Raw genomic sequence first — 27,913 nt, 5'->3', positions numbered from 1 at the left:
ATTATATTTGGAGTGAACAATACTATATTGTACACTTAAATATTTGTTAAAAGTGCAGATCTCATACTATATGTTCTTACAACAATCAAACCAAACCAAACCAAACAAAATGACCCGAATTGCTCTAGACAGTCCAATGAAAAGAAACAAAAGGACAATTTTACTGACTTAATAACAAAGCCACAAACAAAACAACCTATCTATTGGAATGCTGGCTCATCCAAAGAATTCAGTGCTAAGCCTATGACTATTTCTTAGTTTGTGTAATGTGTTTTTTTTAATCAAAATAGGCATAGACAAGTGAATATCTGAATCATAATCGTTTTTTCCATATAATCCATTAGGTTGCACGTATATAAGGAAATGATTCCAAATTCTATTTCTTGGCACATGACATTTTCCCTTTTCCTGTATTGATTCTTTGTAATGCCTCATGTGTTTGGCACAGGGATGACCCTTCATGACACAGGTAGATGGAAATGCCTTTCTATGGCAGATCTGAAAATGGGGTGACACCTTTTGTAGGGCTGGACTCATTCACTCATCAGAAGTATTCATGTCCACATATTTTTGCAAATTCCTTTCTTAGATATTTCTCTTGCTGTGTAGATACGAGAATCAACTTTATTTAAGAAGAAGAAAGCAGGTCTGCAGCCCACGTGATCATCCCTTAGTTCCCAGGATGAGGTTGCTACAGCCCAGGATGTATCCAGCAATAGTAAATCAGTGAGTTCCCACAAGGAAGTGAAGAGGGGCAAAAAACAAAAAAGGGAAATTGGAAAGAATCAAATTTCAAATGTGAGTTTCCAGAGGTTTATTAATATAAAGTCATGAGGAAAAATGATGTTTAAAATGATAAAAATATTTGCTCAACATCCCTTATGATTAAATGTACTAAATCCTTAAAATGACCATATATGCACGCACACACACACACACACACACACACACACACACACAAAGTCACCTTAAAATGTTTTTCCTCAATTCATGGATGGCATTTACCTTTTTGGGGTGGAAAATGCCTTGGAGTGGTTTTGATTATTATTATTATCCTACAATTTGGCTCCAACCTTAATAATCAATACTAGAAATAAAAAGGAGCTGAGGAAGGCTGAGATGAGCACGCCTCCTTCTCTGTTCCCTTCGGGTCAAGATCAGAATTGAAACCTGCCCATGGGGAGCTGAGTGGCAGATGTCCCACCTTCCCTAGGACTGCTGCTTGCCCCTTGTTCCAAGAAGTGTGAGTTTTCAGTAGCTCGTGGGCTGCAAGAATGCTGTGAGACATCAGACTTCTTTCATCATGAATCTAAGTAGCTCTTCCCAGGCCCTTGAGAGCCTAACAGATAAATTACCAAGAGTAAGGCGAGGGAGAGGTCTGAACTTGTAAGGGTGGTGACTTCTGTGCTGCAGCATTTCTTGTTTCTACAGGAGGTGGCAGAGAGATCATTCTGTGTGTGTGTGTGTTTGTGTGTGTATGTGTGTGTTCATTCCCCACCTCGGTGATGAGGAGGGTCCTAAGTCATTTGTTATTAATGCAAAAAAAGTGCTATGGTCTGTGGATCTCATACTGATATTACAGATGAGATTGCCTTTTCCTGTAATAACAGCATTCACACCTACTTGCTTTCTGATATGCTTTTTAAAACGTGCTTTAGGGGCTTCTCTGGTGGCGCAGTGGTTGAGAGTCCGCCTGCCGATGCAAGGGACACAGGTTCGTGCCCCGGTCCGGGAAGATCCCACATGCCGCGGAGCGGCTGGGCCCGTGAGCCATGGCCGCTGAGCCTGCACGTCCGGAGCCTGTGCTCCGCAACGGGAGAGGCCACAGCAGTGAGAGGCCAGCGTACCTCAAAACAAAAACAACAACAACAAAAAAGCAAGTCTGTCCCATATGAAGTTCATGTACCACATGTGGAAACTGACTTTGATAACTGTAGATGGATACTTAGGCATCAATGTCACCTTCATTATCAGACATTTCCTAAAACTTTCAAATGACTCAGACTTTCCTTATTGTAAATATCTGAATCTTATGATATTTTATGCAACAACAGCTTTTGTACATGGCTAATCATCAACAAAACATACTTTGCACTTGGAATAGAGCTATGGAAATGAATTTGGAGGTCTTTGTGAGGAAGGACTGTTTTATTTTCTCAGGATTTAGAGCATCTGGCACAGAATCTACCACATAATAGGTGCTCAATATATATTTATAAAAATATTTTTTGACTTCTTCAAATTCCAGAAGATATGTTTCGGTTGGTATAGCAGATATGCTCATAAAATATGAGCAAAGTAAGATTTTTTTTTTCCTTAATGAGACAAAAATTGAGGAGAGGTGACTGTTTAGAAAAAGGCAGTGGTGGTTTGGAGCTGGGGTTCCTTTGCAGTCCAAAACAAAGGCTTTCAAATGTATCTGCTTTGTAAATCCACACCTTTATATGAAGTATTATCTCCTATATTTGCTTTGCTCAAAAGCACATTCTAGAATAATTGTTAATTAGAAGAGGGAACTTCATCTTCCATTTTATTGAACTCACACACTATTTAAATCACTCGTCTAACGTGAATAGGCTGAAGGTCAGAACTTGAATCAGTTGCACATCTAGAGCTCCAAATCTGAGACTCACTTTCCTCATTTGTCAAAGCCGTTCTGATGATTTTTTGAAATGAGATAATAGAGAGTGCAGGGTAAACCCCAAAGGGATAGACAAATACAAACAATAGCTGAGGTTCTCAGGTCAGACAATGGCTGCACAGTTGCGTAGAGAAGAACATTGTGCTCAAGTTCAGAATTAAAGGAAGGTCCCAGAATCGTATGTCACCTTGGACCTCTTCTGCATCTTGGAGTGACAGACTGTCAAGTTGTGGGCACACCCAAGGAAAGGTCTTGTCTGTAAAGAACTCAGCTGATTGAAACATTCCTGTCCCATATATGTGGACTTAATGGGCTGCTCCTGTAACTGGTCTCATCTGAAAATTCAAGGTTTCTTACAAATCTGAGCTGAAATGCTAACTTTGAAGGTGCTCCCTGCCCTGCCCAGAGAGCCTCCAGGCAGTATCCCCTCCTCTCCCTACAGTCCTTATGTGCTAGCTTGCATGGAGAAGGTTCTGGTTGAAAGCCTCTGCCCTGGGTTTGAGTTCCAACCTTATCATCTCTCCTGACTTGATTTTGGCTTTTCCATCTGCAAAATGGGAGTCTGAAGTCAGGTAAATTCCAAGGGTTCACTGATTCACATTAATATCAGCCGAAATGAAACCCAGCTGAAGACACATTGACAGACACAGGATGATCACATGTATCCCTAAATTACATCAAAATGATTTTCTTTTCTTTTTTTTTTAATTCTATTTTTATTTTATTTATTTATTTATTTTTGGCCACATGTGGGATTAGTTCCCAGACCAGAGATTGAACCTCTGTCCCCTGCTTTGGAAGTGTGGAGTCTTAACCACTGGACTGCCAGGGAAGTCCCCAAATGACTTTCTTTTCTATTTGGAATCATGCCCATGATTCCAACTGTAAAAATTCAGAGTAAGTAGCCAACACATAAAAGGATCTTCCTCTTCCTCTCTCTCTCTTTCTCTCTGTCTCCTACTCAGGTCTCCTTTATTTGAATTCCCCTTCCCCAAACGTAGCACTTTTAACTGTGAAATCACTTTTACTTGAATTTAAAGAAAGATGGTGTCTTCTAACCAGATTTACAAAGTAAAGCCAAAGACTGATATAAATGATTTCAATGGAAAATATTTGGCATTTCATCACCTTGGCTGAGATGGAGTTAGTAGAGTCTGCTGTTTTAACACTAGGTAACTATATGCAAATGCAGGCTGATGTTTCCCACAAAGTGGAATTAGGGAAAGAGAAAGTGAACAACTTCTTTCTGTTGCGATGCTTTCCAGCCCCAGTGAGGTTATGTCCCCACCTTTCTCCTTATCCAGAAATGTCACAGGGAGGAGAGAGGCAGACAGATGTTTGACCTCCAGAGCAAGGCCTTATCTTGGAGAGAGAGGGTGTATGTATGGGGGAAGGTGGATCCTAAAAAGCTCTCCATGTTCTCCTTCAACATGCCTGCCTCCCCAAACAAATCCTGATGGCAAAAAAATAAGAGAGAGAGAGAGCATTGAAACCTGTTTTAAATGTGTAACAGACCAGGAAGAAATAATCTAATCACTTTGTTTTCCAAAGTAGGGATTGGAAACATGGTTTGGAAAACCAAAATTATGGTGGATGGAAACCCCCCATGCCAACAAGTCACTGGCAGCATTAACCCTGGTATTTATTGCCCATTTTAACTACAGTGCTTCGCAAGCACTTTCTCAGTCTACATGGCAAAAAATATAATTCATGTGCCTAATATTTTGCCCCAGCTCGCCTTGCCTATTTTACAGTGTTTGAGACTATTTGGGTGTTTGCTATATATCAGTTGACAGCTCCGTAAAATCTTTATATCGAATGCCTTTGGCAACTACATGCCAAATAATAGCATTACTATTTGTAATTTTTGTAGCTCGGTTTTCCTATAAGCTTTGCTCTGTGCATTACAAGTAGGAAGGATTTAAAAAGCCTAATTGATGCTTCTTCCTAAATGATCTTCGTCAGTGTAGGAGTTGTAATAACTATTCCACCCTGAGTTTCCTGTTCTTCCCTTCCATTAAAGACACTCATCAATTAAAGAAATGTGGGTTTTCAGTTTTAATTTATTTTTTAATTTTTTAAAATTAAAATCAATTTTTTAAAATTAAATGGTGGCCAACAACACCATTCTTCTCCAGAATCCTCTTCGTAATTTATACTTAGGTTTCAGGCTTGTAGACATATGCATTGCTCTTTATAGTGGTCAAAGTTAGCATTTATTTTTATTTAAGATCCTCCCTGCTTTCCTAAAAATGAATTTGAGGTTGTTGACAACAAAGATAATTAAATGAAGAAATAGATGAAATTACATAGAGTTCCAAAGCCATGTGGGAGATGGATATTCACTTTATTCCTAAGATGTAGATAGAGATATTTCCATGAATCATCTAGAACGTAAGCTCCATGAGAGTAGGGACTTTGGTTGTGGAGTTTAGTGTCTAGACACTGACTTGTGCTCATATAAACTTGTTATTTGTTGAATCAACGTTAAATTCGGTTTGGGTTTTCCCAGAAGCCAATGCATGAAGGAAATGTGATGGGGTGTATAAATCACTGTAGAGAGTACATTTAAAGGAACTTAGAACTCTGCTGATAGTTAATGCCCTCGTGTTATAGATGGGAAAACAGACGGAGAGGTGGGAGGACTTGCCAAAGGAAAGTTATAAAACTCATAGCTTCTGTCTCCCAGGCCAGGGGTTTTCTAATGTATTAATGTAGAAACACCTAATGACATTCACTCTATGAATAATAAGCCATTGATATGGCTTCTATGAGGGGCCACAGCATGTGTTTTTGTGTCCATGGAGGGAAAACCCTTTGGTTCTGATTCATCTTTGCTTTGGATTTCCTAGTCAGCTTGCCTCTTGTGGGCATGTATTATTCCCTAAAACCTGCTGCTGAGGTCTAAAGGATGAGTCAGAGGGGAAAGGTGGCCAGCAACAGGAGAAGCAAAATAACTAAGTATACATTGTTTTTGATCAAGAAGACCCAGGAAAATATGATGGAGTTACATTATTTTAGAAAATGTAGTCATTACTTTAGAAAATAGCCAATGGCCCATGAGAAAAATTCCACAATATGGTCAACAGTCTTGTGTCAACTGACAAAACACCCATTTAGACCTCTGCTTTCAGATGGCAATTGTGTGCTCACTCATATGAGTAAGTCCTGGAGGAGGGGGGCTGCATATTAGATTATGCATCATAATGTAATCATTTCAACATTCAAACTCCAGATTAGGAATTTGACATTTAAAAAATTCCACTGAAATTGGACTACAAAATATAATGCGTTTAGGCACCTGCTCTAATAAGATTGCATAAAAATATCCCAATAGCCTTACCATAAACATATTTTACAATATCAGAGTCAAATTTTATTACATCATTATGAGAATGTTCCATTGGGCCACATGATTGGCTGTTGAAACAGTGCCGGATGCTGATCCTGTAGAACAAGCATGCCATCACACTTCCTTAATAAAAGTTTTATTGTTTCCCCATGCACATTAAAAACAACACTAACTGCATTAATACATTGTAATTTACTTTTTTATTGTAGAACAAAAAACAAACCTGGTGCTAATGAGATCATATTTTCCATTATCCCAAAGCAACCTGTTAGTATATCCAGTCCTCTGAGATTTTGCCTTAAAAAATGAAACTCCCTCTTTATTATACAATGGTGCATATTAGTCTAGAATGTTTTATTTCTTACCCCACTCACAGACATCACATCATGTTCTAAACATCTGTGTTTGTTTGAGATACACAGTTATAAAATATATTATTTGATTTTCGTGGTATTATACTTTTCTTCAAAAGGCAATGTACAAGATTCTTTGTTAAAATTGTCTTTTTCTTTGATAGCTTTTTCATGTTCTGATAAACATAGGTGTATTTGCAGCTAAAATACAGATTCAACTACTCACTGTCATCACTTCTCCCTTTGGCTGTTATCTGAGCAGTTGTAAGTTTTTTATTACATAGTTTCAATTTGCCATGTATACAGTACCAGAAAAAAATCAATTTCTTATGAGATGTGGATGATTGTTTTAATAACATCTTCTGGTGTTGTTTCAATGAAGCTATTAAATGATTAAGCTTTTTACTTTGATAAATTAAATCACTAACAAGGGACATGGTGACTTTCTTGGTTTTATTCAGTTCAGTGTAAAGTCACTTATCACCCAGCCTCTCACCAATGCAAACATTCTCTTACTATCAAAGTTCCTGGGCGTTTGTTTGGAATAGTGGTGATGGGGAGGTAGGTGGAAGGAGCAAAATGTAGATTACATTTGAGGGTAAAAGGTTTCAGAAATCCGAGAAGAAAAATAAGAGTACCCAGAGACTATGCTTATCCAGAGATAGGATGTTTCTCTATTGTAAACTTCAAACTGTGGTTATCTCAGGCCACTTTTGTTTGTGTGGGTGTCTCTTTTGCCTTCTGAATGTGCGGTCTGCACTCTGTGTGTGCTGGGCAGCCGAGGTTCTATGGGATAAGATAGGGGAAAGCATTTCTTGATGAATGATCTCAGGAATTCTCTCCATAAAGGCTCCTGTGCTTAAACATATGACTGTTATACTGCCTCTTCTGTCACTGTCTGCTTTTCCAACATTAGATAACTTAAGATTGTGTCTACACTGTACACATACACACACATATTCACGCTAACTTTTCAGAGAACTAGGTTTAGAGACTCATAATGATGTTGAATAAACAGTTCCTTAAGTTTTACTTCCCAATAAAATGTAGATACTGCCAAGCCCATCAGGTGTCTTTATTATAAAACTGTTCCAAATTCAAAATGTGATCATGTTTATGATGCAATCTTGACAAGTACAGAAATCACTACCTTTATACATGAACTATGCTGTGGCTAGTGATTTTACGAAATTTAAATGTAGCTAACTTAACCTCAGAATAATCACATGTGTCCCAAAAGATTGAATTCTTAAGAGTAATTATAGTCCGTTTAGGTAGTTCTCTGTTCTTACATTCTTTTTTCCCCTGGGAGTATGTAGGGCCACTTTACTGAACCAGGAAAATCCCTTTACAATTTTCTCACTGTTTATGAAACAGTCGCTCTTACAAATCACATATAACTATATTAAGGAAGAAAACAATAATGATAATAATTAGTAACATTTATTAATCACTTATTGAACACCAGGTACCATTTAGAGGGATTTGCATTTATTAATTCATTGGTCTGGGGGAAAAAAAAGTTCTCTGTTTTTGTCACCAGTGACTGTTTTTATCCCCATTTTACAAGTGATGAAACTGAGGCACAGAGAGGTTTAGTAACTTACTTGCCAGATGTCACAGAGATAGGAAGCTGAGACTCAGACTTGGACAATCAGCCTCATGATCATTTTCTCTTAACCACTACAAAACATCCAATTAAAATGTTCACTTGCAGACTGATTTGGCATAAAAGGATTCATTGTTGGTCTCAGGAAGTATGGACTCTCTCATCGATACCAGTTACTTTGACTCTATGACACTCTTGAGTCTCCCAGAATGATACAGCCCCATCTGAAGGCTCAAGATTGTGAAATGACTATAGGCTAAACCAGACTAATGGTCTACCAAGCAGAGAAAGCCATTTTTGTCAGGCTGATAAATTGCCTTTTTAGATTATTAATTCACCCATCCATCCATCCATCAATCCACTCTTCTAGCTTTTCTTGAGCCATACACCTCCTCCTACTCCCATCACTTCTTAATGATAAAGATACTAGACACTTTTACAATTCTAAGCCCCATCTTCTTCTTATTTTCATATAAATAAGCACATATGAATTTGAATCACGACTCAGGCAATTGATGTTTCTTAGACTCAGAGCAAGTCCAGTTTTTCATCTGTGAAAAGGATATATTAACAGCTGCCTTACTGGGTTTTTTTTCTAAGAATTAAATGAGATAATGTATATACATCCTCAAAAGCATAGTATTAGGTAGGTCTTATGTCAATATTTTCCTTGAAAGGGAAACAAAACTCAAGTACAAGTAACCACTGAAATAAAGTCATAAAAAAATTAGAAAATATAGATGACTATATTCTATCTCTTTTAAGTACAAATGCAAGGTGAGAAAGTATAAAAGTAGACATTTAATTACATTAATGTTGAAATTGCATATGATATACATATGTATAATTAAAGGGCAATTAAAATGAAAAAAACATAGTTTATTAACAAGTCCTAAAAAATCAAGTAGATAAACCAACAGAAGATGGGAAAATGACATATATTGTTAACTTCGAAATTTTAGGCAATTAGACAATGAAAATATAAAAACATTTTCACTGACACTGGTAACCAAAGAAATAAAAACTATGTTCATTTGGAAAAGAAAACTAAAGTATCAAAGAGACTTTGTAAACATATTATATTGGCAATTTTTTATTGACCAAGGCAAAATGTTATTTTGACTGTATTTACAGGAAGCCTTAAAAATGTGCATTCATTTTTTAAGTCAATGATTTTTAGTCTGAGAAAAAAATACAGAAGATGCTCAATGATACATGTATGAAAGTACATTGAAATAGTATTCAAAATGGCAAAAAATTAAAATGAATTAAATGCACAACAATAAGAGAATCATTAAATTAAATTAATTATGGTGAAACTGCAAGAAAAAAGTATATATTGCTGTTAAAAGAATATTCGCTGAAATGGGAAATGTTTGGAATATAATGTTAATGTTAAACTTAAAAAGACATGCTAGAGAATGAATGTATATAGGGTGCATTCTGATTTTGTAATAGATGTGTATAGGTAGTATGTATGGTATGTGTGTGTAGTGAGTTCTCCCATGTTTTAGTTATTATGTTATTGTGCTAAATGGTTTTTGTACATTTTTTCCATTGAATCCTCATATCAACTGTGAGTGGAATGCCTTATTACAGATTATGAAAGAGAGGACAAGGAGGGTAAATAACTGAATATTATAGTCTGAATATTTGTGTCCTTCCCAAAATGTATATGTTGAAATCCTAACCCCCAATGGTGATGGTATTAGGAAGTGGGGCCTTTGGAAGGTAATCAGGTCATGAGGGTGGAGCCCTCATGAATGAGATTAGTGTCCTTATAAAAAAGACCTCATAGAGGTCCTAAGCCCCTTCTACCATATGAGAATACAAAGATAAGTCAACCTCTTGGAAGAGGATCCTCACATGACCTTGCTGGCACCCAGATTTCGGACTTCAAGCCTCCAGAACTGTGAGCAATACATTTCTGCCTTTTATAAGTTACCCAGTCTGTTGTATTTTGTTATAGCAGCCTGAAGGTACTAAGACATTCAAAGTTCTATCCCTTAATGAGTGGTAAAAGCAGGATTGTAACATTTACATGTTTGACATAAAACTTATGCTATCAACCAGCATGACCCAAATACATCCTCCAATAAATTGCACTTTAGAAGGAAAGATTCCCTCACCCACTTGATAACAGAGAATTTGTTGCTTTTATTTTTCCTCTTTGTATAACTGCATGTCTCTTGCCTGTCTACCTACCTATCACAGATAATATCACAGGTAGGTATAAAAACCATTCCCTTTAGAGAAAGACAGATCCGCGTTCACTTCTTGACTCTTTCACCTCTTAATTCTGTGGTCTTGGGAAGGTTACTTGTTTCACAGGATTGTTATGAAGATTAAGTGGGTAAGCCTGCAAGGCATAAGCTTTACAAGGGTCTTGCAAATAATAAGTGCTCAATAAAAGGTAGAAATACATGTATATATTTTTTCTTTGCCAAACTTTCTTTAATGAACATATTATTCTTATACTCAGAAAAAGTGCAATAAATATTATTGTCAAAAATGAAGTAAACCAATCACCTCGTGTAAGCCTCCAAGAGCTGTTAAAAAAAAAAAAAGAAAGAGAAAGAAGCAAAGCCACCTTTGTCTGGATGCTATACCACAATGGGGGCTGCTAACCACAGGTGGGTATCGAAGCCCAGAGGGAAACCAATTATGTGCAAATCCTTTGACTTAATGAAAAATAAAATTAAGCAGACTAATACCCAGCAGGTACTTAAACATCACCTAATATTATAAAAGCCAGTGTTTCTTAAAGAGGAAAAATGTTTCTGGAGAAACTAGAGAAAAAAGAAACCCCTGACCCAGGAAAAAAATTTCCTCTATGCAGGGCTATTTTTCACAGCACTCCTGAAAATTGCCAAGCAGTTCCTCCTATAAACTATTCATTTGTTTGCTGTGGCAAAGGTGTTTACCCAGACCTCAAAGCAAATGTTTTTATTCTATGGCTAAATTAAATTCAGGTTCTGGTGTGCTCTGGGGGGTGAGGGGTTAAAAATTAACATGCATTGAAAAGCTTCATGTTATACTTTTTAATGTGAAAGACAGTCTTTCATATTTTATCGACATTAACTCGTCTAATTTTTGCAATAGTTCAGGGGGAAGATGTTACTATTTCACCATTTATTTATTTTTTTGCGGTACGCGGGCCTCTCACTGTTGTGGCCTCTCCCGTTGCGGAGCACAGGCTCCGGACGCGCAGGCTCAGCGGCCACGGCTCACGGGCCTAGCCGCTCCGCGGCATGTGGGATCTTCCCGGACCGGGGCACGAATCCGTGTCCCCTGCATCGGCAGGAGGACTCTCAACCACTGCGCCACCAGGGAAGCCCTATTTCGCCATTTTACAGATCCTCAGAGGTTACACAGCTGAAACAGAGTCCATGACTTTTCCACTCAAAAAATGCTGGCACAAGGAAATCCATGTATTTTCCCAACATCTTCTTTAGGAGCCAGGCAAACTCAGAGCTTACCCTTCCTGTGTTGAATCACCCCTTTTGGTGATCAAAATCCCCTACTAATTGAAGAGAAAATCACCTATTAAACCTCACTGTCCTATTTTTTTAATCAAATTAGCCAGAAATTTTGAGGAGTCAGAGGACAGGGGAAATCAGATTGGGAAGACCTGAAGAGGGAAAGAGTGGGTTTGAAAATGTCTGCTGGGTGGGCTTTGCTGGAGTCTGGGCAAACCCTCTAAAGAGAATCTCCACCCTCCTCTCCAGGCTACAAGACTGTCTCTGGCTGTAGACTCTCTTAGAATTCCTCCTGAGGGTTTGCGATGTCCTGGGCCTATCTCTTCACTGACTTCAAAACAAACAAGTCAAACGGTTCATCAGGGGGCTCCGAGCTGGGGTTCACTAGGCATCTCATTAGTAATTGCTCCTTGCTCATCAGTGTCTGGGGACATTTACAGAATGTCCCTTTCATGGCATGCAAGAACATTCTTTTTTTTGTTTTAACAAATAAAATTTTTATTTATTTATTTATTTATTTATATTTTTGGCTGCCTTGGGTCTTTGTTGCTGCATGCCGGCTATTCTTCGTTGCGGTTCCCGGGCTTCTCATTGTGGTGGCTTCTCTTGTTGCAGAGCTCTAGGCGTGCAGGCTTCAGTAGTTGTGGCACTCAGGCTCAGTAGTTGTGGCTCGCAGGCTTTAGAGCGCAGGCTCAGTAGTTGTGGTGCACGGGCTTAGTTGCTCTGCAGCATGTGGGATCTTCCCGGACCAGGGCTCAAACCCGTGTCCCCTGCACTAGCAGGCGGATTCTTAACCACTGCATCACCAGTGAAGTCCCAAGAACATTCTCGAAGAGAACGTCACACAGTGATATTTTGAAATGGCTGGGAAGGTAATCTGATCCATTTTCTCTCTGGAATGTTTTTGCACATTAGCAAAGTGAAAAAGACAGCAAAGGGGTTTGTCGATTGCATCGACAAGTTGCTGGGTTAAACAAATTCCCCAGCTTCCTCACTCTTTTTTCACACCCATTGAGTCTCTTTACCTCTCTTTTCTGCTTCTTTCCCTTTCTGGGCCTGGATCTCACTGTCTCTCGTTGTGTCTCCCTGTCTCTGAATGTCTCTGTTCGGTGGTCCCTCTCTGTGTCTCTAATCCGCATCCCTCGCTCAAGCAGCCCCTCCCCCAACGTGCTCAGGGGAACGGGGCTCTGAGATGGGGAGGCGGCAGGCTTGGGTCCTCCTGGAAGCAACAGTATTTGTCACCTAGACCTCTGGCTTGCCTTTTCGAAACTCTAACTACATGACACATACTGCTTTCAAAGGTTTCCGTGGAGCTTTTCATGTAGGATGTAGTTATTAACTCTCCTTCAATGTTTAAAGACTGAGCCAGTGGGAGTGAACCGCGTCCTATCCGCCTGCGCTGAAGAGCTGATGAAATCTCGGCCTGATCTGTTATCTCCCAATGCTTTAAAGGTCTTGGACTGGGAGATTAGAACAAGGTTACAGTGACAATTTGTTTACACGCAGGGAGAGATTAAGATCTCGTTGAAAAGGAATAAAAATAACATCATCTTGAGCTGTCACAGCATGAGCCCCATTGTAATCAACAGTGGTCTGATTTCAGGGATAATTTAAGACCAATTTATTATCTTAATTAAAAAAAAAAGGCGGAATTCAATGTTTCAGATGCCAGTTAGATTGTTGGGCAAGGATGCCCCTGGAGGTTCCACTTACAGAATAGAACCCTCACGAGATTCCAAACGGGCATCTCCTGGTGGATAAAAATGTAAAACTTTTTCTTTTGTTTGTATTTTGCAAGTGCCAGCAACAGTAACAGATTAAAAGGCAAAACAGTAACTCTTCGTTTGTATTGATGTTTTAAAAAGACAAATGGATAAAAGGGTAAAGAAAGTCATTCCCAGGCACGATTGCCTTTGAAGTCTTTGGTATTTAAGGTGAAATCTCCCAAAGGTTTTTTTTTTTTTTTTTCCCCTTTCCATCTTAATGAAGCCTACTAAAAAAGAAACTTTGCTATCGGCAGGCCTAATTTTCTAATTCCTTTTGTAAGACTTCTTCGACTTTTGAAGGCAGAGAAACTAGGAACAACCTGGCCCCAAATAGGAGGAAGGGTGGGAAACCGGGAACAGTGTGATTTGTAATCACACCACCCACTGGCCAGTCCCTTTCAAAGCTCTCCTGCCCAGCGTAAACCTCACTTCGCGCTTTCTCTACAAAAGCAACCACGATGAGCGCCCAACGCACAGAATGAATCAGGCCACAAAGAGCCCTTTGAGAGCACTAAAGGAAATGCCCCACTGAGAAGCCAGGTGGACAGCAAACATTCCCTATCCATTACAAATGAGTTCAGGGACAGGGCCCCCCATGGTGGGACCCCTAGCTCCACCAAAAGCCAAAACCCAACCAGCCCACTCATTTGAAAACCAAACATGTTGCCTTCTGCCTCCACCCCCCTCCCTGTTTACAAACACATTTACAAGTGCTTGATAGGTGACCTTATTTACTTAGGAACCTGTGGATTCATTTATCTTGAAATTAGTAGGTAATGAAGTGGAAAACCTCAACAGCCCTCCCACTAATTAACATGATAATAAGATTGTTTTGCTACAGAGGTACAATTAGCATGTATGAGGCAAAGGGGAAGAATGATCAATAAAATGTCTGAAGGGTACTACTCCCAGGTCTCCAGGACAGAACAAAGAAAGCAGACCCCAGATTTTAAGATCCATCCTTTTAAATGTATCTAACGCTGAGATATGACCCTCCTGAAATGATTTGATACCTCCTGGAGAAAGAGGTGTGGGCCAGATTGAAAGGAATTAATTACAAAGCACACTTTTTGGTGCAGTCGAAGTTGCTTTGAAAAGAAAAGGGAAAAACTGTGGAAAGTTTCAGACGCCGATCTTAAATAGGCTTTGATGGGTGTTGGTTGGGAGGTGGAGGTGTCAAGAATGTGGCCAGGTAATTACATCCATAAAAAACGGTTCCATTTGCTCCTTTTTTTCTATTCCCCCAAAGTCAAACAGCTCAGATATAAAACTTGGAAGAGAGATTCTTTTTGCACACGCAGTGTCAACATATATTTTCATGAGGTGCTTTAACACACAGTGCGCAGCTCAAATATTTATTTATTCCACAGACCGAGGTGTGTAGAGTAAATAAATATGACTTTAAAAATTGCCTCAATATGTATTTACCCAGTAGACTCATTTCTTGGGTAAATTACATGGATTTGGTAACCTTCCATGACATTTTTCCTTGATTTTAAACATACACAAACAAAGAATTTAAATGTCCGAAGTGTCTAAATAACCTAATTGAACTTGTGACACAAACCAGGAAGAGGCAGGAGACCTGGTTGTGGAGGGGAAAATGCGAGAGTTTTTAATGGATAAAAATGAGAACTTTCAGACAATCACCAGTAGCCCACAGAGACTGAGCATCCCCAGGACTTGGTGGGAGACTCCTTCTATCTACAACATTCTTCATAAATATAAAAATGTTATTTATCACACTTCATCATTGACAGTCTCCTGTCCTCTCTCAGAAATGGATTTTCTTATGAATTTCCACGATCTATTGCCCCCCCAAACTAAAGCTATCATTTGCCAACCATTATCTTGCATTTAATTTTGACAATAATCATTTCTTAAAAATCCCTTCGTTGTCCACTCTCTTTAAAGCTGGAGGGTGTGAGTGTATCAGAAAAGAGTTTCTATCACTGACAAAGAAGCATTCTCACCACATTTTCAAATGGGAAATCTACTCAGCTCTTACCAGTCAGAAAAAGGGAGATCCTAGGTAGATTTTTCAACCAAACCAAGTTAATAACCCTTTGATTTTGGAAATCATTTAAAATGATGGAAGTCATTGTTTTGCATATGCCATTAAAGAAGAGCTTTGGAGGAAAGTAGTTTTTTGTTTCTTTGTTTTGTTTTTCCACCTTTCCTTCTTTCCTTCCTTCCCTCCCTCCCTCCCTCCTTTCTCTCTCTCTCTTTCCTCAACATCTATAGGTTCTGAAAAACTTAACAGAATCTCTATGCTGTGCAATGATTTTACTTTTATGCAGAGTATCATTGTTTAAAACTAACATTTTTGGAGTGAGGGGGAGAACCCATTCTCATTTCTGAGAGGCATATGAATAATTTTCTTAATTGTCCTGTATTTAATTAGGAAAATTGATGTCTCTAGTATTTTGGGGGCAATGAATGCCAAGAGACTAAGCATTACTCAGAGAAGCTTGAAGTCACTGCCCGAGCAGTTATTCCACGAGATGTTGGGGAACCACTGGTAAGCAGGGCTGGGGCCTGTCTGTGTTGGTAGACTAGCAAAGTGAGCTGTGAACAGAGGAGTCCAGGAAGAAGGAGCTGTACACACTGTATCTACTGGCTTCCACCAGCTACACTGGTTTGTGACAGACTAATGTAGGAATCACCCTGATGATTATCCACTACTTAAGTGAAAAAAATTAACATTTCTAGATTTTAAATATAAACTCAGATACCAGCACAGGTCCCTGTTTTTTTTCTGATGTTTTTAGCCCCATAATACATCCTGCTTCTGATTTGCCAGGTTGAAAAATGTGGAAATCCTTACAGTGAGCAATTAAGAAAACCAGGAAAGCTATATGTTAAAAGGATTCCCAATCTTTTGGGACTTTTACACCCAGCTTTTTTTTTTTTTTTTTTTTTTTTTTTTTTGCGGTGCGTGGGCCTCTCACTGTTGTGGCCTCTCCCCTTGCGGAACACAGGCTTTGGACGTGCAGGCTCAGCGGCCATGGCTCACGGGCCCAGCCGCTCTGCGGCATGTGGGATCTTCCCGGACCAGGGCACGAACCAGTGTCCCCTGCATCAGCAGGCGGACTCTCAACCACTGCGCCACCAGGGAAGCCCCACCCAGCTTTTTTTTTTTCTACATTTTATAGCATTGTCACCCAACCAAATAGTTAGGTCCATATAGGGCACAGACTAATTCTAACACCCAAGTGAACTTATTAAAAAATAATTTTTATTTGAGAATAACTTGAGAATTTTCCAATATCTCTAGAGATCATTTGAAACACCCCAGGGTGTCATGTAACCTCATCTGGGGATAGCTGTTCTAAGAGGGAAAAAAGTATTTTTAATAACTGGAGCCAATTCCTCCTAGGGGGAAATCCCTTTGGGTTCTGTAGCTTAGCTTCAAATCCAAATTCCTCATCTGTGAACAGTTAGAACAATATAATGTAGCCCAGGAGAGTCAGAACTTGAATTCAATTCAGAGAAATGTACAATTGAGAGAAATGACAACTATCCTGCCTTTATACAGGGTAACTTTCCACTCCTTAGGTGCAACACACACCCTCTGATCTTCATAAGCCCATAAAGTAGGGATTAATGTCTCCATCTTACAGATGGTGAAACTAAGGCTTAGAGAGCCATATAACTATCTTAAGGTCAAACAGCCAGTAGGAGGAGAGCTGGGATTTGAACTCAAATTCTTCTGATTCTAGCAAATCTCTTACCAATATCTTCTCTCCTCTTTTGGCATGATACACTACCTTACTGAAGGTTTCCCAAGCGGCAGTGTTGAAATTGGTCTGAAGGCCCCCTGACCTCTGTGTGCAGAAAGGATTTATTTTTTTGGAGTTACATACTACAGTATCCTCAAATTTTTGTAATAATATTTAAAACCATGACTCATCATGAAGTGCTAAACATTTCTTCTCCGGGCTAAGAGTTCTACAGTGTACGTAAAAGTTCTCACAATTTAAGAGCAAGCCTCCTTCATTTGGTTTTAATGACTTTGTAAAATAAATACCTAAGATTGTTCCTAAAAAATAAAATAAATTGCTTCAGTGGGAGAATATGGAAGATATAAATTGAACTGAATATGATTCCCTCCTTCCCTGTTACGGGTGAACATGTGACTAGACATTTTTAGATGGGCTCCAATGAGCTGGTTGTAATGAGTAGCCTTTTGGGCCTAGATTTGTATCTTCCTTGAGAATAGTAATAATTTCAGAGTTTCTTCCCAGACTTTTTTCTTCCTTGCATATCCACGGTAAAATCGGGATCTTATCTCAAGGTGCGAAGCCCTTGCAAATTTATAGAATCATGTTTTCCGCCTCGTATCCTTGGAAAGTTCCTGACCTGAAGCAGAGGGAAGGTACAGACAGCCCCCAAGATCCCAGCTGCCTCTCTCATCACTGGGCAAGGGAAGCTCCGGCCATTCTGGCCTGACTTCTTGTTTGGACAGCCCTGGGGAAGTGCAGGTCACCCAGCGCTATATTTCATCCACACATTTTCCCAGCAACATTCCTTTGCAGTTTGACAGGCAAGCAGGGAAGCCCAGGTCTCCTGTTTCCCAGCAGGGGCTCCATGTCTCCCTGGAGCAACAGACTGGAGGCTGGGGGTGGGGGGGGCAGCAACAGTACACTTGGAGAGGGTGGGGTCCAGGGGCTAGGGAGGAGGTAAACTAGCCCCGGCTAGGAGGGAGGGCTTGTGTGGGTGGGAGCAGCTGGAACACGTATGATCTTCCCGTCTCAAGAAGGAGCATAGCAACGGGTTCTCCTTATCTTGGATTCAGGGACACTTTAAAGGAACAGCTTCCAGCCTCTATGAATCAAAGTTCTCGTGTGTTTCTGCTCCTGGCCCTTGCAGATGGCTTCCAGGCAGTCTGCCTGTCTTCCCCAGCTGCACATTCACAGACAGACAGTGAAGGGGCCCAAGGGATGTGTAAGCAGGAACTCTCTGCCGGCAGACCCATTAGCATCCTAAGACTGGTCACCGTAGGATGGCGATGACATGGTTTTTGGCTATCAGGCAGCCCTTTGGAAAGGGAAAATCTACTTTGGTATTCATTAATAGGGTGAATGACAGTAAGATATTACTGAAAAATGAATCCTTGGTGATTTTAACTTGGTTATGTTCAAATGATGAAACTTGTGAACCTGGTCCACAAGGTCTTTTGTGTATGCCTAGCATTTCCAGGCTAGTTGGTGCTGTTTGTCTTCTGTTCTGAATGGTGACTAGATGGCATGGAGTGAGGGGTGGGGCATGCAGTTTGAAGTTAGGCTACTTCCCAGGTGTTGCTGATCCTTGCTGAGGCCCTATTCCCTCATCTGCAGGATGGGGTCAGGGGGTTTCTTGAGGGTTGTTAGGAGGACCTGGAAAGTGTGTGTCACAGTCCTGGCACATTGGTGCCTTTTGGCAGAAGTTAGCTTCTGTGTTCTTTGCTATGAGTACTGGTGAAGCAGGATTGTCCATCCAAGCAGTGAAAGAAAGTGCGAATGTATAAAGTGAAAAGTGAAAGAAAGCATGAAAATGGACATCCACATCCTCAGAGATCCTTTTGCAGAAGAGAGAACATAACTTCCTGATGTTTGTGCTAAGTAGAAAGTCCATGGGTTGACATTCCTCAGGGTTGATGTTCCTCAGGGCTTTGCCAAAGAAGGAGAGTCAGTCTCCTTTCTACTGGTTAGCAAGTTACAGAATCTTTTAGAGCCATTGGTGCTCCTTCCTCAACACCCCTATGAGCAAGTGAATAAATAATGAACCCCCCCAAAACACCATTTTGGAGCATAACTTTTCCAAAAGTCATTCGTTCCTTCACTCACTCATGCAGGTCTGGTGCTGGGAGGATATTGGAATTGGATGGTTCGCAAGACAGACACGATGCTGCCCTTGGACAGGGGAGGGTAGGATGAGATGTCAAGCAAATTCAGTAAGCACTGAACATTGAATCGTGTTCACGGCAGTGGACAAAACCTAACTAGGGGAAAACGTGACGGCCGAATGAGAGATGAAAGGATGGACTCCGATTGGGACACCAAACAAGCCATTTCTGGGAAGAGGACATTTAAGTTGAAACCAGAAGGGTGCAAAGGCACCAGCAGAGCTGTGTGAGGGAAAGAACATTCCAAGTAGAGGGGACAGCAAGGGATAAGGCCCTGGGGAGACAAGCTTGATACCTCTTAGGAACAGAAAGTGGGCCAGCAGGGCTTGACCCTGGGAGAGTGGAATGGGTTTTAAGGGTTGTTGTTCCAGCTGAAAAAATAAACTAGGTAGGATATGGAGGAGTGCTATTTCCCTCTTTCTTGTTCTGGGTGGTGAGTTATACTTAGAAAAATGGAGGGGATGCTCTGGCTCATTCTTTTTATGTTTCATCTCCACACAAATTTTTTTTGAAAATTGCTTTTTTTACAATTTTTTAAAAATGAATTTGATATAAGGATAGATGCCACAGATGCTGTACATTATAAAAGGAGCTAGACTTGGTGGGAACAAGTTAGTTTGAAGACAAACTGGCCTAGATCTGAACACCTCTTCAGCCATGTACAAATGCATGTTCTTGGTTAAGGTATTTAATCTCTCCAGGCCTCCATTTCTTCATCCTGAAAACAGATTCAAGACTTAGAAGGCAAGATGAGTACTACAGGGTCTTCAAGTATCTATTGGTTTGGAAGAAGCAAATACATTGTCCAAGCTGCCCCGTTCACAGGTCTATGTGACAGTATTGACCATACTGAAGAACTTCCCAGCAAATGTCTGGGGCACACTGGGATGATCAAATTCAGTAAAATATATGTTTACTGTGATATTGTAGAAAGTACTTGTTCCAAGAATAGGAAAGTAAAATAAAACAAAACAGAAATGGACAAAAAATTGTTTGTAATGGATAGAACCTTCTATCCAGGATTGAGGTACATGATTACAAAGGACATGGCTTTCCTAGCAGGATCAGTTTCTCAGGTGATCCTAGTTAGAGTTCTATCAATGCTTTGACAGACATTAATTCTGAAATTGATTACCATCATTTTCCTTTGAAATATGTGACTGGGGATACTGATCTATTTGCTCTTTTCAAAGCATAGATGATGAGTCAACATGTTGTGCCTTTCCTTGGTTTTCAATGTTTTCACACTCTGAAATGATGCGGTGATAGAAATACGTTTCTAAGCACATGAAAGATGCCAATTCCAGTTAAAGATATTTTGAGGTCCTTGGAAACATAATTAGTCTCTGAAGATGTAAGAAGTAATTGGTGTGAGGCATACAATCCAAAGGACCATGGTTCATGCTTCTCTGTTTTCTGCAAATGGACACCTATGCATATCCCATCAGGATGATTACATTAGTACAGAGGGCAAGCTCTCCCTTTATACACATGTAAAACTACAAAAAAAGTTCTCTGGGGCTTCCATGGTGGCGCAGTGGTTGAGAGTCCGCCTGCTGATGCAGGGGACACGGGTTTGTGCCCCAGTCCGGGAAGATCCCACATGCCGCGGAGCGGCTGGGCCCGTGAGCCATGGCCGCTGAGCCTGCGCGTCTGGAGCCTGTGCTCCGCAATGGGAGAGGCCACAACAGTGAGAGGCCCACACATTGCCAAAAAAAAAATTCTCTGGGTGACAGCTAATTCTCTGAGTGACAGTTTTAATTCTTCTGTTTTTCCTACTCTCTGACTGCACATGTGAGTATGGATTCAAACACCAGGCAGGCTTCATCTTCTAAGTACTACATATATGAAGAAAGGTCAACAGACACATAACCAGTTCGCTCACATAACAAACATCTCATTTACTACTCTTCTAGTGAGGGGGAAACAGGCTCCTCCACAAATCTCTCTTCTTCCTCTTCAGTTTGATAAACCCTTGGCTCTTTTGTCAGATCAGACCAACTCTAGCCAACTTGTGACTAAAAAAGCCTTACAAATGGATTTTCAGTCACCACTCAACGAAGCTGGTTGACAGAGCTCCACAGAATCCTTCTGGAGGGAGGCAGGCTTTTAACTTGATTGATGAAATTATATCTAAATCTCATAGATTTGGTACTTCAAAGGCATTTTTCCCTACTTAGGGCACCCTGGATGAAGGGCGTATGCTATTTGTACCAAACTCCCAGGCTCAAGTGGTTTGCAAATTGACCCCTTTGTAATAGGTTAAAGGTTTCTTGCTAGATAACGGTGGTTCATTTTGATTAATTATGTCAGGGAATTAATGTATGATTACTAATTTTTAGCAGACCCTGCTCTTTCTGACCCTGAGCTGCTTGTTTGTGTGGCTGGTTGTAATTTTCGACCGATGGGTTAGGAGGGGTCACTGCGTGGTCAGCATATTTTAAACAAAGCGAAAAAAAAGAGAAGCAGAGGCTTCCAAATAGAGTGGACACTGCAGTTCAAGGCCTAGACAGAGCAGACCTGTTAAGTGTTTTAACAGTAGGCTTTTCTATATTTACTCTTGCTAATAAAAGAGGGCTCGCTGGAGTGGAGAGTAACCTGGGAAGATTTGGAGAATAATTTAACAGTTAAATGTTAGCCCATAAATTTCACTTCATACTGGTTTCAATGGCCTAGGACCTTGTTAAAGATTAAATGGCAAAGTGTTGCATTTCAGCTTTTGATAGATTGAGAATCAGAATGAAGGAATCTTGTTAATAATGAGGTTTCCTAGTAGTTTCAACAGTTTTTCTCAGATGAAGAATTGCATACTTAGAAGAAAGTTAACAGAGAATAAGCTGACGACACCTCACGTCAAGTTAATTTTATACCAGTTATTTATGTCATTTATGGGATGACATTCCTCCTAGCTGGAAGGATTCCATGCTTTGGCATGAACTAGGAACATCATGGCTCATGTTTCACTCTACATGGTCAGTTCAACATTCCCAGTGACCACAAAATGAGACCAGCTTTCTTGGTATTTTTAGCTCCTGGAAAGTAAGCACATTTACCACAAAAATTAGATCCTCAGGATTTTGAGAAAGTCACTAAGCATCTATTCTAAAAATGAGAACCCTCTTCTTTAAACCTTGAGGAGTTCTCTCTGCAAATTGCCATAGATGTTATGTTGTCAATTGTTTTCCAGCTGTGATCTTGGTGAAACACAATTATTAGGCTGAGAAGCAGAAAGACAGGCCAAGGAGAAAGAGGAGATCTTTACAGGGAAAGCAGAAGAACCCAGAGAGAAATGATGAAGGAAATGCAAGGAAGCATAATTACAAAGAGGGTTGAACACAGCATTAGGATGAAGGAGGGCCAGACTTTTTGGTTTTGGAGCAAATCTGTATGTTAAAGGACTTGAAAGCAGAATTTTTAAAAAAAAATTCAGAAAAAAAAGGAGAAGTTGTTACAAATGGAAGGTATTACTTAGATACTGTATTAAAATTTTAAACATTATAAAATACCCTCTCTATTTGGTTATTCAGAAATGAATTGTTCTTTAGTGCTTGGATTTACTTAGCTCTGTTCCAAAGGATATTGGAAAGGTACTAGGAATGCTGACAATGGCTGATCACCCGTAGCCTTTATGGACAACATAATCACAATTACTGTATTTCCAACAAGCTCCTTTCAAAAATTAGAGGTGTTGATAACCTTAATGGGGACATAGACCATTTGTCTGTTCCATTATTGCAATTACTGTCTGGCTTGGTATCTTCTCCCTGACAGTGGCAAATGTTGTATATTTCAAAGGAACATATAAACCTCCAATAACACATTTATGGTCCAATTCACATCGGCTCATCATCTCCCCACTGTGTGGCTCCACCTCCGAGGCACATGTAAATATGCACTGTCCTGTGTACAGTGTTCCAGTGAGGAAGTGTGTGTGTGTGTGTGTGTGTGTGTGTGTGCACTTGTGTTCCAACTATAGAAATAGAAGGCAGCAGAGGGGAAGAGAGAAGGGGCCATGGGAGTATAGGTGGTAGGGCTGGAGGGTCCTAGAGAGGTTATGTCACCTAGTTCCCCTGCTAAGGCATAATTGCCTCCATATTATGCAGAGATCTCAGAAAAAAAATTATTCCTTGGATACATCTGAAGTACTTTTTAAAGATTTTAAAACACAAATCCACTTAAATAATTATCTTCTCTCAGTTCAATCTCTCACTTTCCTATGTATTTGTCACATATACTATATGATATATATCTCTATCCAAATGTCTCCAAATTTTACATATATGTATAAATTTTATATATACATATATAGAAATATGTATGTATGTATGATCTTTGAAATATCCTAAATAGGTATGTTATAAATATATAAACATATATCTCTTAAATATCCTAAAATCTCCAAATGATTTTCTTCTTGATTCCCAGATCACATGCCTTTGTACTAATTTTACTTTTATTGTACTGTAGAAGTGATAATTGGTTTAATCATATATTAATTTTTAAATAATAAGACATAACATGGCATCGTTTATCCACACACAATTGGAAAAGAGTGTTATCTAAGGTAAGGACTCTATCAGAACAAGTGTCTGTAAAACTATGTGCCAGTTTTCAGTTCAGGTTTTCTGGAGAAAAAAAATGTTTTGCCAAAAGTGCAGACCTTTAGGAGCTCTGTCTACGCATATCCTTTCCTTATCCAGACAAGTCCCATGACTGCTCTCTTCTGCCTAGATTTTAATGGAAACCTAATGATACTCGTGCCACGGTTTGAGGTCTTCATGAAGAATCCAGGGTTTCAAAATCAGAATCAAAAGTAGGACAGAAAAACATTAAGAAATAACATAACAAGCAGAAAATATTTATGATGATTTTTACCCAGGTTAACTAATTTCATGATTGTGAAATGAAACAAAATGAACAATTTACTGTTGATGTCTGCTTCAGCAGGTTAAGCTGAAGCTCCATTCATTTTCATTTTGATGAACAGGCTGATGAATTTATTTAGGTTTTGATTAGAGTCTCTGTCTATTAGCCTTCAAGACATTGTTTCTATTTAACAGGTACTTGTATCAAACTAAAGAGAAAGGACCCAGAAACTTCTCCAGTTAGACATGGGGACAGTAGAACAACTCATTATCTCAGTTTGCCTGTACCCAAGGGGTTTCCTGGAATATGGAGCTTTCTGTTTTAAAACTAGGAAAGTCCCTGGCAAACCAGATCAAGTCAGGTCACCCTAGATGTGGGAGTCCTCTCCAGTAGCCAATTTCTGACACTATGGAAGTTGGGTTCTTACCCTGAAAGACCTGAAATCATTGCCACAGGTTAGATATATTCACTCTTCAAAGTAGCTTCCAGAAATGAATGATGATATGGAACTAGGCACATGAAAGATAACCCTCACTTGCTCTGCTGTTTTATATCTTATTGTTGGGCAAACAAAATATTTACTTGCATATTAATTGAACTGTTTCAATTTTTCTAAACCAGAGGCTGCTAAATAAACTTCAATATTTCTCACAACCAAAATTAAACTATTTATCAAGTTATTAACCATTTGGAAACCTATTATTTAGCTTGGTTTTACAAGATCACATGAATCTTTTAAAACAGTCACAAGTAAGGCAACATTCTAAAACATAAAGTACAATAACAGTCTGCAATAAAATTTAAAAGAGAATATTTTAAATATCCAATATTTTCCTTTTTTTTTTTTTTTTAAGTTCAGAGGTGACTTTCAACAGAACTTCAAAACCAAATTGGGGAACAATGAACATAGAACTGCTCTTTTTAATCATGAGCAAAATCTATCACACATGTTCTTTCAAGTAAAGTTTATTAGAAAGAAACTGCTACCAGAGAACCACATGTTAACTCTGACTTGGCAAGGTCAGGCCAGGGCAATAAACCCTTGAACCTTACAAATATGCAAAGCTGACATAAATAACAAATTAAACCCAGCCAGGTATAACACTTTGGCTGGTTGGATGTGAGGCAGATACCAGTTCCAGGGAACAAGAGCCTGTTGATTTGTAAGAAAAACCCGGTCTTACCCTCTTTGTTCGCTGTCCATTAGTTTTTCATCTGGGGGTCACTCTGTTCCTTCCTGCTGAGGCAAAACCTAATAAAAATGATGCTGCTGTGTTCTCTGCCAGTGCCTCCATGTTACAGCTCATGGGTTGTTGGTATGGTACATTGGACTAATAATGCAGCGTGTTTTTATGAAGGAATGAAGGGCCTTGAGTGGGATTAACATAGGTATTTTGGGATTTTAAGCCATTTCTTCTTTTTTTTTTTTTTGCGGTACGCGGGCCTCTCACTGTTGTGGCCTCTCCCGCTGCGGAGCACAGGCTCCGGACGCGCAGGCTCAGCGGCCATGGCTCACGGGCCCAGCCGCTCCGCGGCACGTGGGATCCTCCTGGACCGGGGCACGAACCCGTGTCCCCTGCATCGGCAGGCGGACTCTCAACCACTGCGCCACCAGGGAAGCCCTAAAGCCATTTCTAAATAAGGGAAGCTGGGATATTCTCCAGGAAGGCCTGGGCTCTGGGATAACGGTGTAATCAACACTTGGGATAGTGGGGTGATCTTTGATTCAACCCAATATAGGAAAGGGGATAAGCAGCTGTGAAGAAGAAAGCCAAAGGAAAACTATACATTTTGTGTTTATCTTTCTTTTAATATGAAGCGTATTAAAGGAAATCAGAACTTAGGGATTTGGAAGAGCTAAAGAGAAAACAATTTTGAGTTCTGTACATAATTCAGACTAGGAAGTCTCAATGGTGTGACAACCATTGGTGTGAAAGACCGGCAGTTTTGTTTGTTGAATACGTACTTTTGCTTAATGAGTAATGTAGGAGCTTCCAGGAAGATTATTAAACTCCAGTGTTGTTATCCTGAATTGTTCTTCTTTTTTTTTTTTTTTTTAAACATCTTTATTGGAGCATAATTGCTTTACAATGGTATGTTAGTTTCAGCTTCACAACAAAATGAATCAGTTATATATATACATATGTTCCCATATCTCTTCCCGCTTGCGTCACCCTCCCTCCCACCCTCCCTATCCCACCCCTCCAGGTGGTCACACAGCACCGAGCTGATCTCCCTGTGCTATGCGGCTGCTTCCCACTAGCTATCTACCTTACGTTTGGTAGTGTATACATGTCCATGCCTCTTTATTGCTTTGTCACCGTTTACCCTTCCCCCTCCCCATAGCCTCAAGTCCATTCTCTAGTAAGTCTGTGTCTTTATTCCTGTTTCACCCCTAGGTTTTTCATGACATTTTTTTTTTCTTAAATTCCATATATATGTGTTAGCATACGGGTCTCTTGCAGACAGCAAATATATGGGTCTTGTTTTTGTATCCATTCAGCCAATCTGTGTCTTTTGGTGGGAGCATTTAGTCCATTTACATTTAAGGTAATTATCGATATGTGTGTTCCCATTCCCATTTTCTTAATTGTTTTGGGTTTGTTATTGTAGGTCTTTTCCTTCTTTTGTGTTTCTTGCCTAGAGAAGTTCCTTTAGCAGTTGTTGTAGAGCTGGTTTGGTGGTGCTGAACTCTCTCAGCTTTTGCTTGTCTGTAAAGGTTTTAATTTCTCCATCAAACCTGAATGAGATCCTTGCTGGGTAGAGTAATCTTGGTTGCAGGTTTTTCTCCTTCAACACTTTCAATATGTCCTGCCACTCCCTTCTGGCTTGCAGAGTTTCTGCTGAAAGATCAGCTGTTAACCTTATGGGGATTCCCTTGTGTGTTATTTGTTGTTTTTCCCTTGCTGCTTTTAATATGTTTTCTTTGTATTTAATTTTTGACAGTTTGATTAATATGTGTCTTGGCGTATTTCTCCTTGGATTTATCCTGTATGGGACTCTCTGTGCTTCCTGGACTTGATTAACTATTTCCTTTCCCATATTAGGGAAGTTTTCAACTATAATCTCTTCAAATATTTTCTCAGTCCCTTTCTTTTTCTCTTCTTCTTCTGGAACCCCTATAATTCGAATGTTGGTACGTTTAATGTTGTCCCAGAGGTCTCTGAGACTGTCCTCAGTTCTTTTCATTCTTTTTTCTTTATTCTGCTCTGCAGTAGTTATTTCCACTATTTTATCTTCCAGGTCACTTATCCGTTCTTCTGCCTCAGTTATTCTGCTATTGATCCCATCTAGAGTACTTTTAATTTCATTTATTGTGTTGTTCATCGTTGCTTGTTTCATCTTTAGTTCTTCTAGGTCCTTGTTAACTGATTCTTGCATTTTGTCCATTCTATTGTCCATTCTATCTCCAAGATTTCGGATCAACCTTACTATCATTATTTTGAATTCTTTTTCAGGTAGACTGCCTATTTCCTCTTCATTTGTTAGGTCTGATGGGTTTTTATCTTGCTCCTTCATCTGCGGTGTGTTTTTCTGTCTTTTCATTTTGCTTATCCTACTGTGTTTGGGGTCTCCTTTTTTGCAGGCTGAAGGTTCGTAGTTCCTGTTGTTTTTTGTGTCTGTCCCCAGTGGCTAAGGTTGGTTCAGTGGGTTGTGTAGGCTTCCTGGTGGAGGGTACTAGTGCCTGTGTTCTGGTGGATGAGGCTAGATCTTGTCTTTCTGGTGGGCAGGTCCACGTCTGGTGGTGTGTTTTGGGGTGTCTGTAGACTTATTATGATTTTGGGCCGCCTCTCTGCTAATGGGTGGGGTTGTGTTCCTGTCTTGCTAGTTGTTTGGCATAGGATGTCCAGCACTGTAGGTTGCTGGTCGTTGAGTGAAGCTGGGTGCTGCCGTTGAGATGGAGATCTCTCGGAAATTTTTGCTGTTTGATATTATGTGCAGCTGGGAGGTCTCTTGTGG

Source organism: Globicephala melas, chromosome 2 (genome assembly GCF_963455315.2).
Source record: "Globicephala melas chromosome 2, mGloMel1.2, whole genome shotgun sequence".
In the NCBI taxonomy this organism is placed as follows: Eukaryota; Metazoa; Chordata; class Mammalia; order Artiodactyla; family Delphinidae; genus Globicephala; species Globicephala melas.
The sequence above is the reverse complement of the archived record's forward strand: the minus strand, read 5'-3'. Positions refer to the sequence as shown.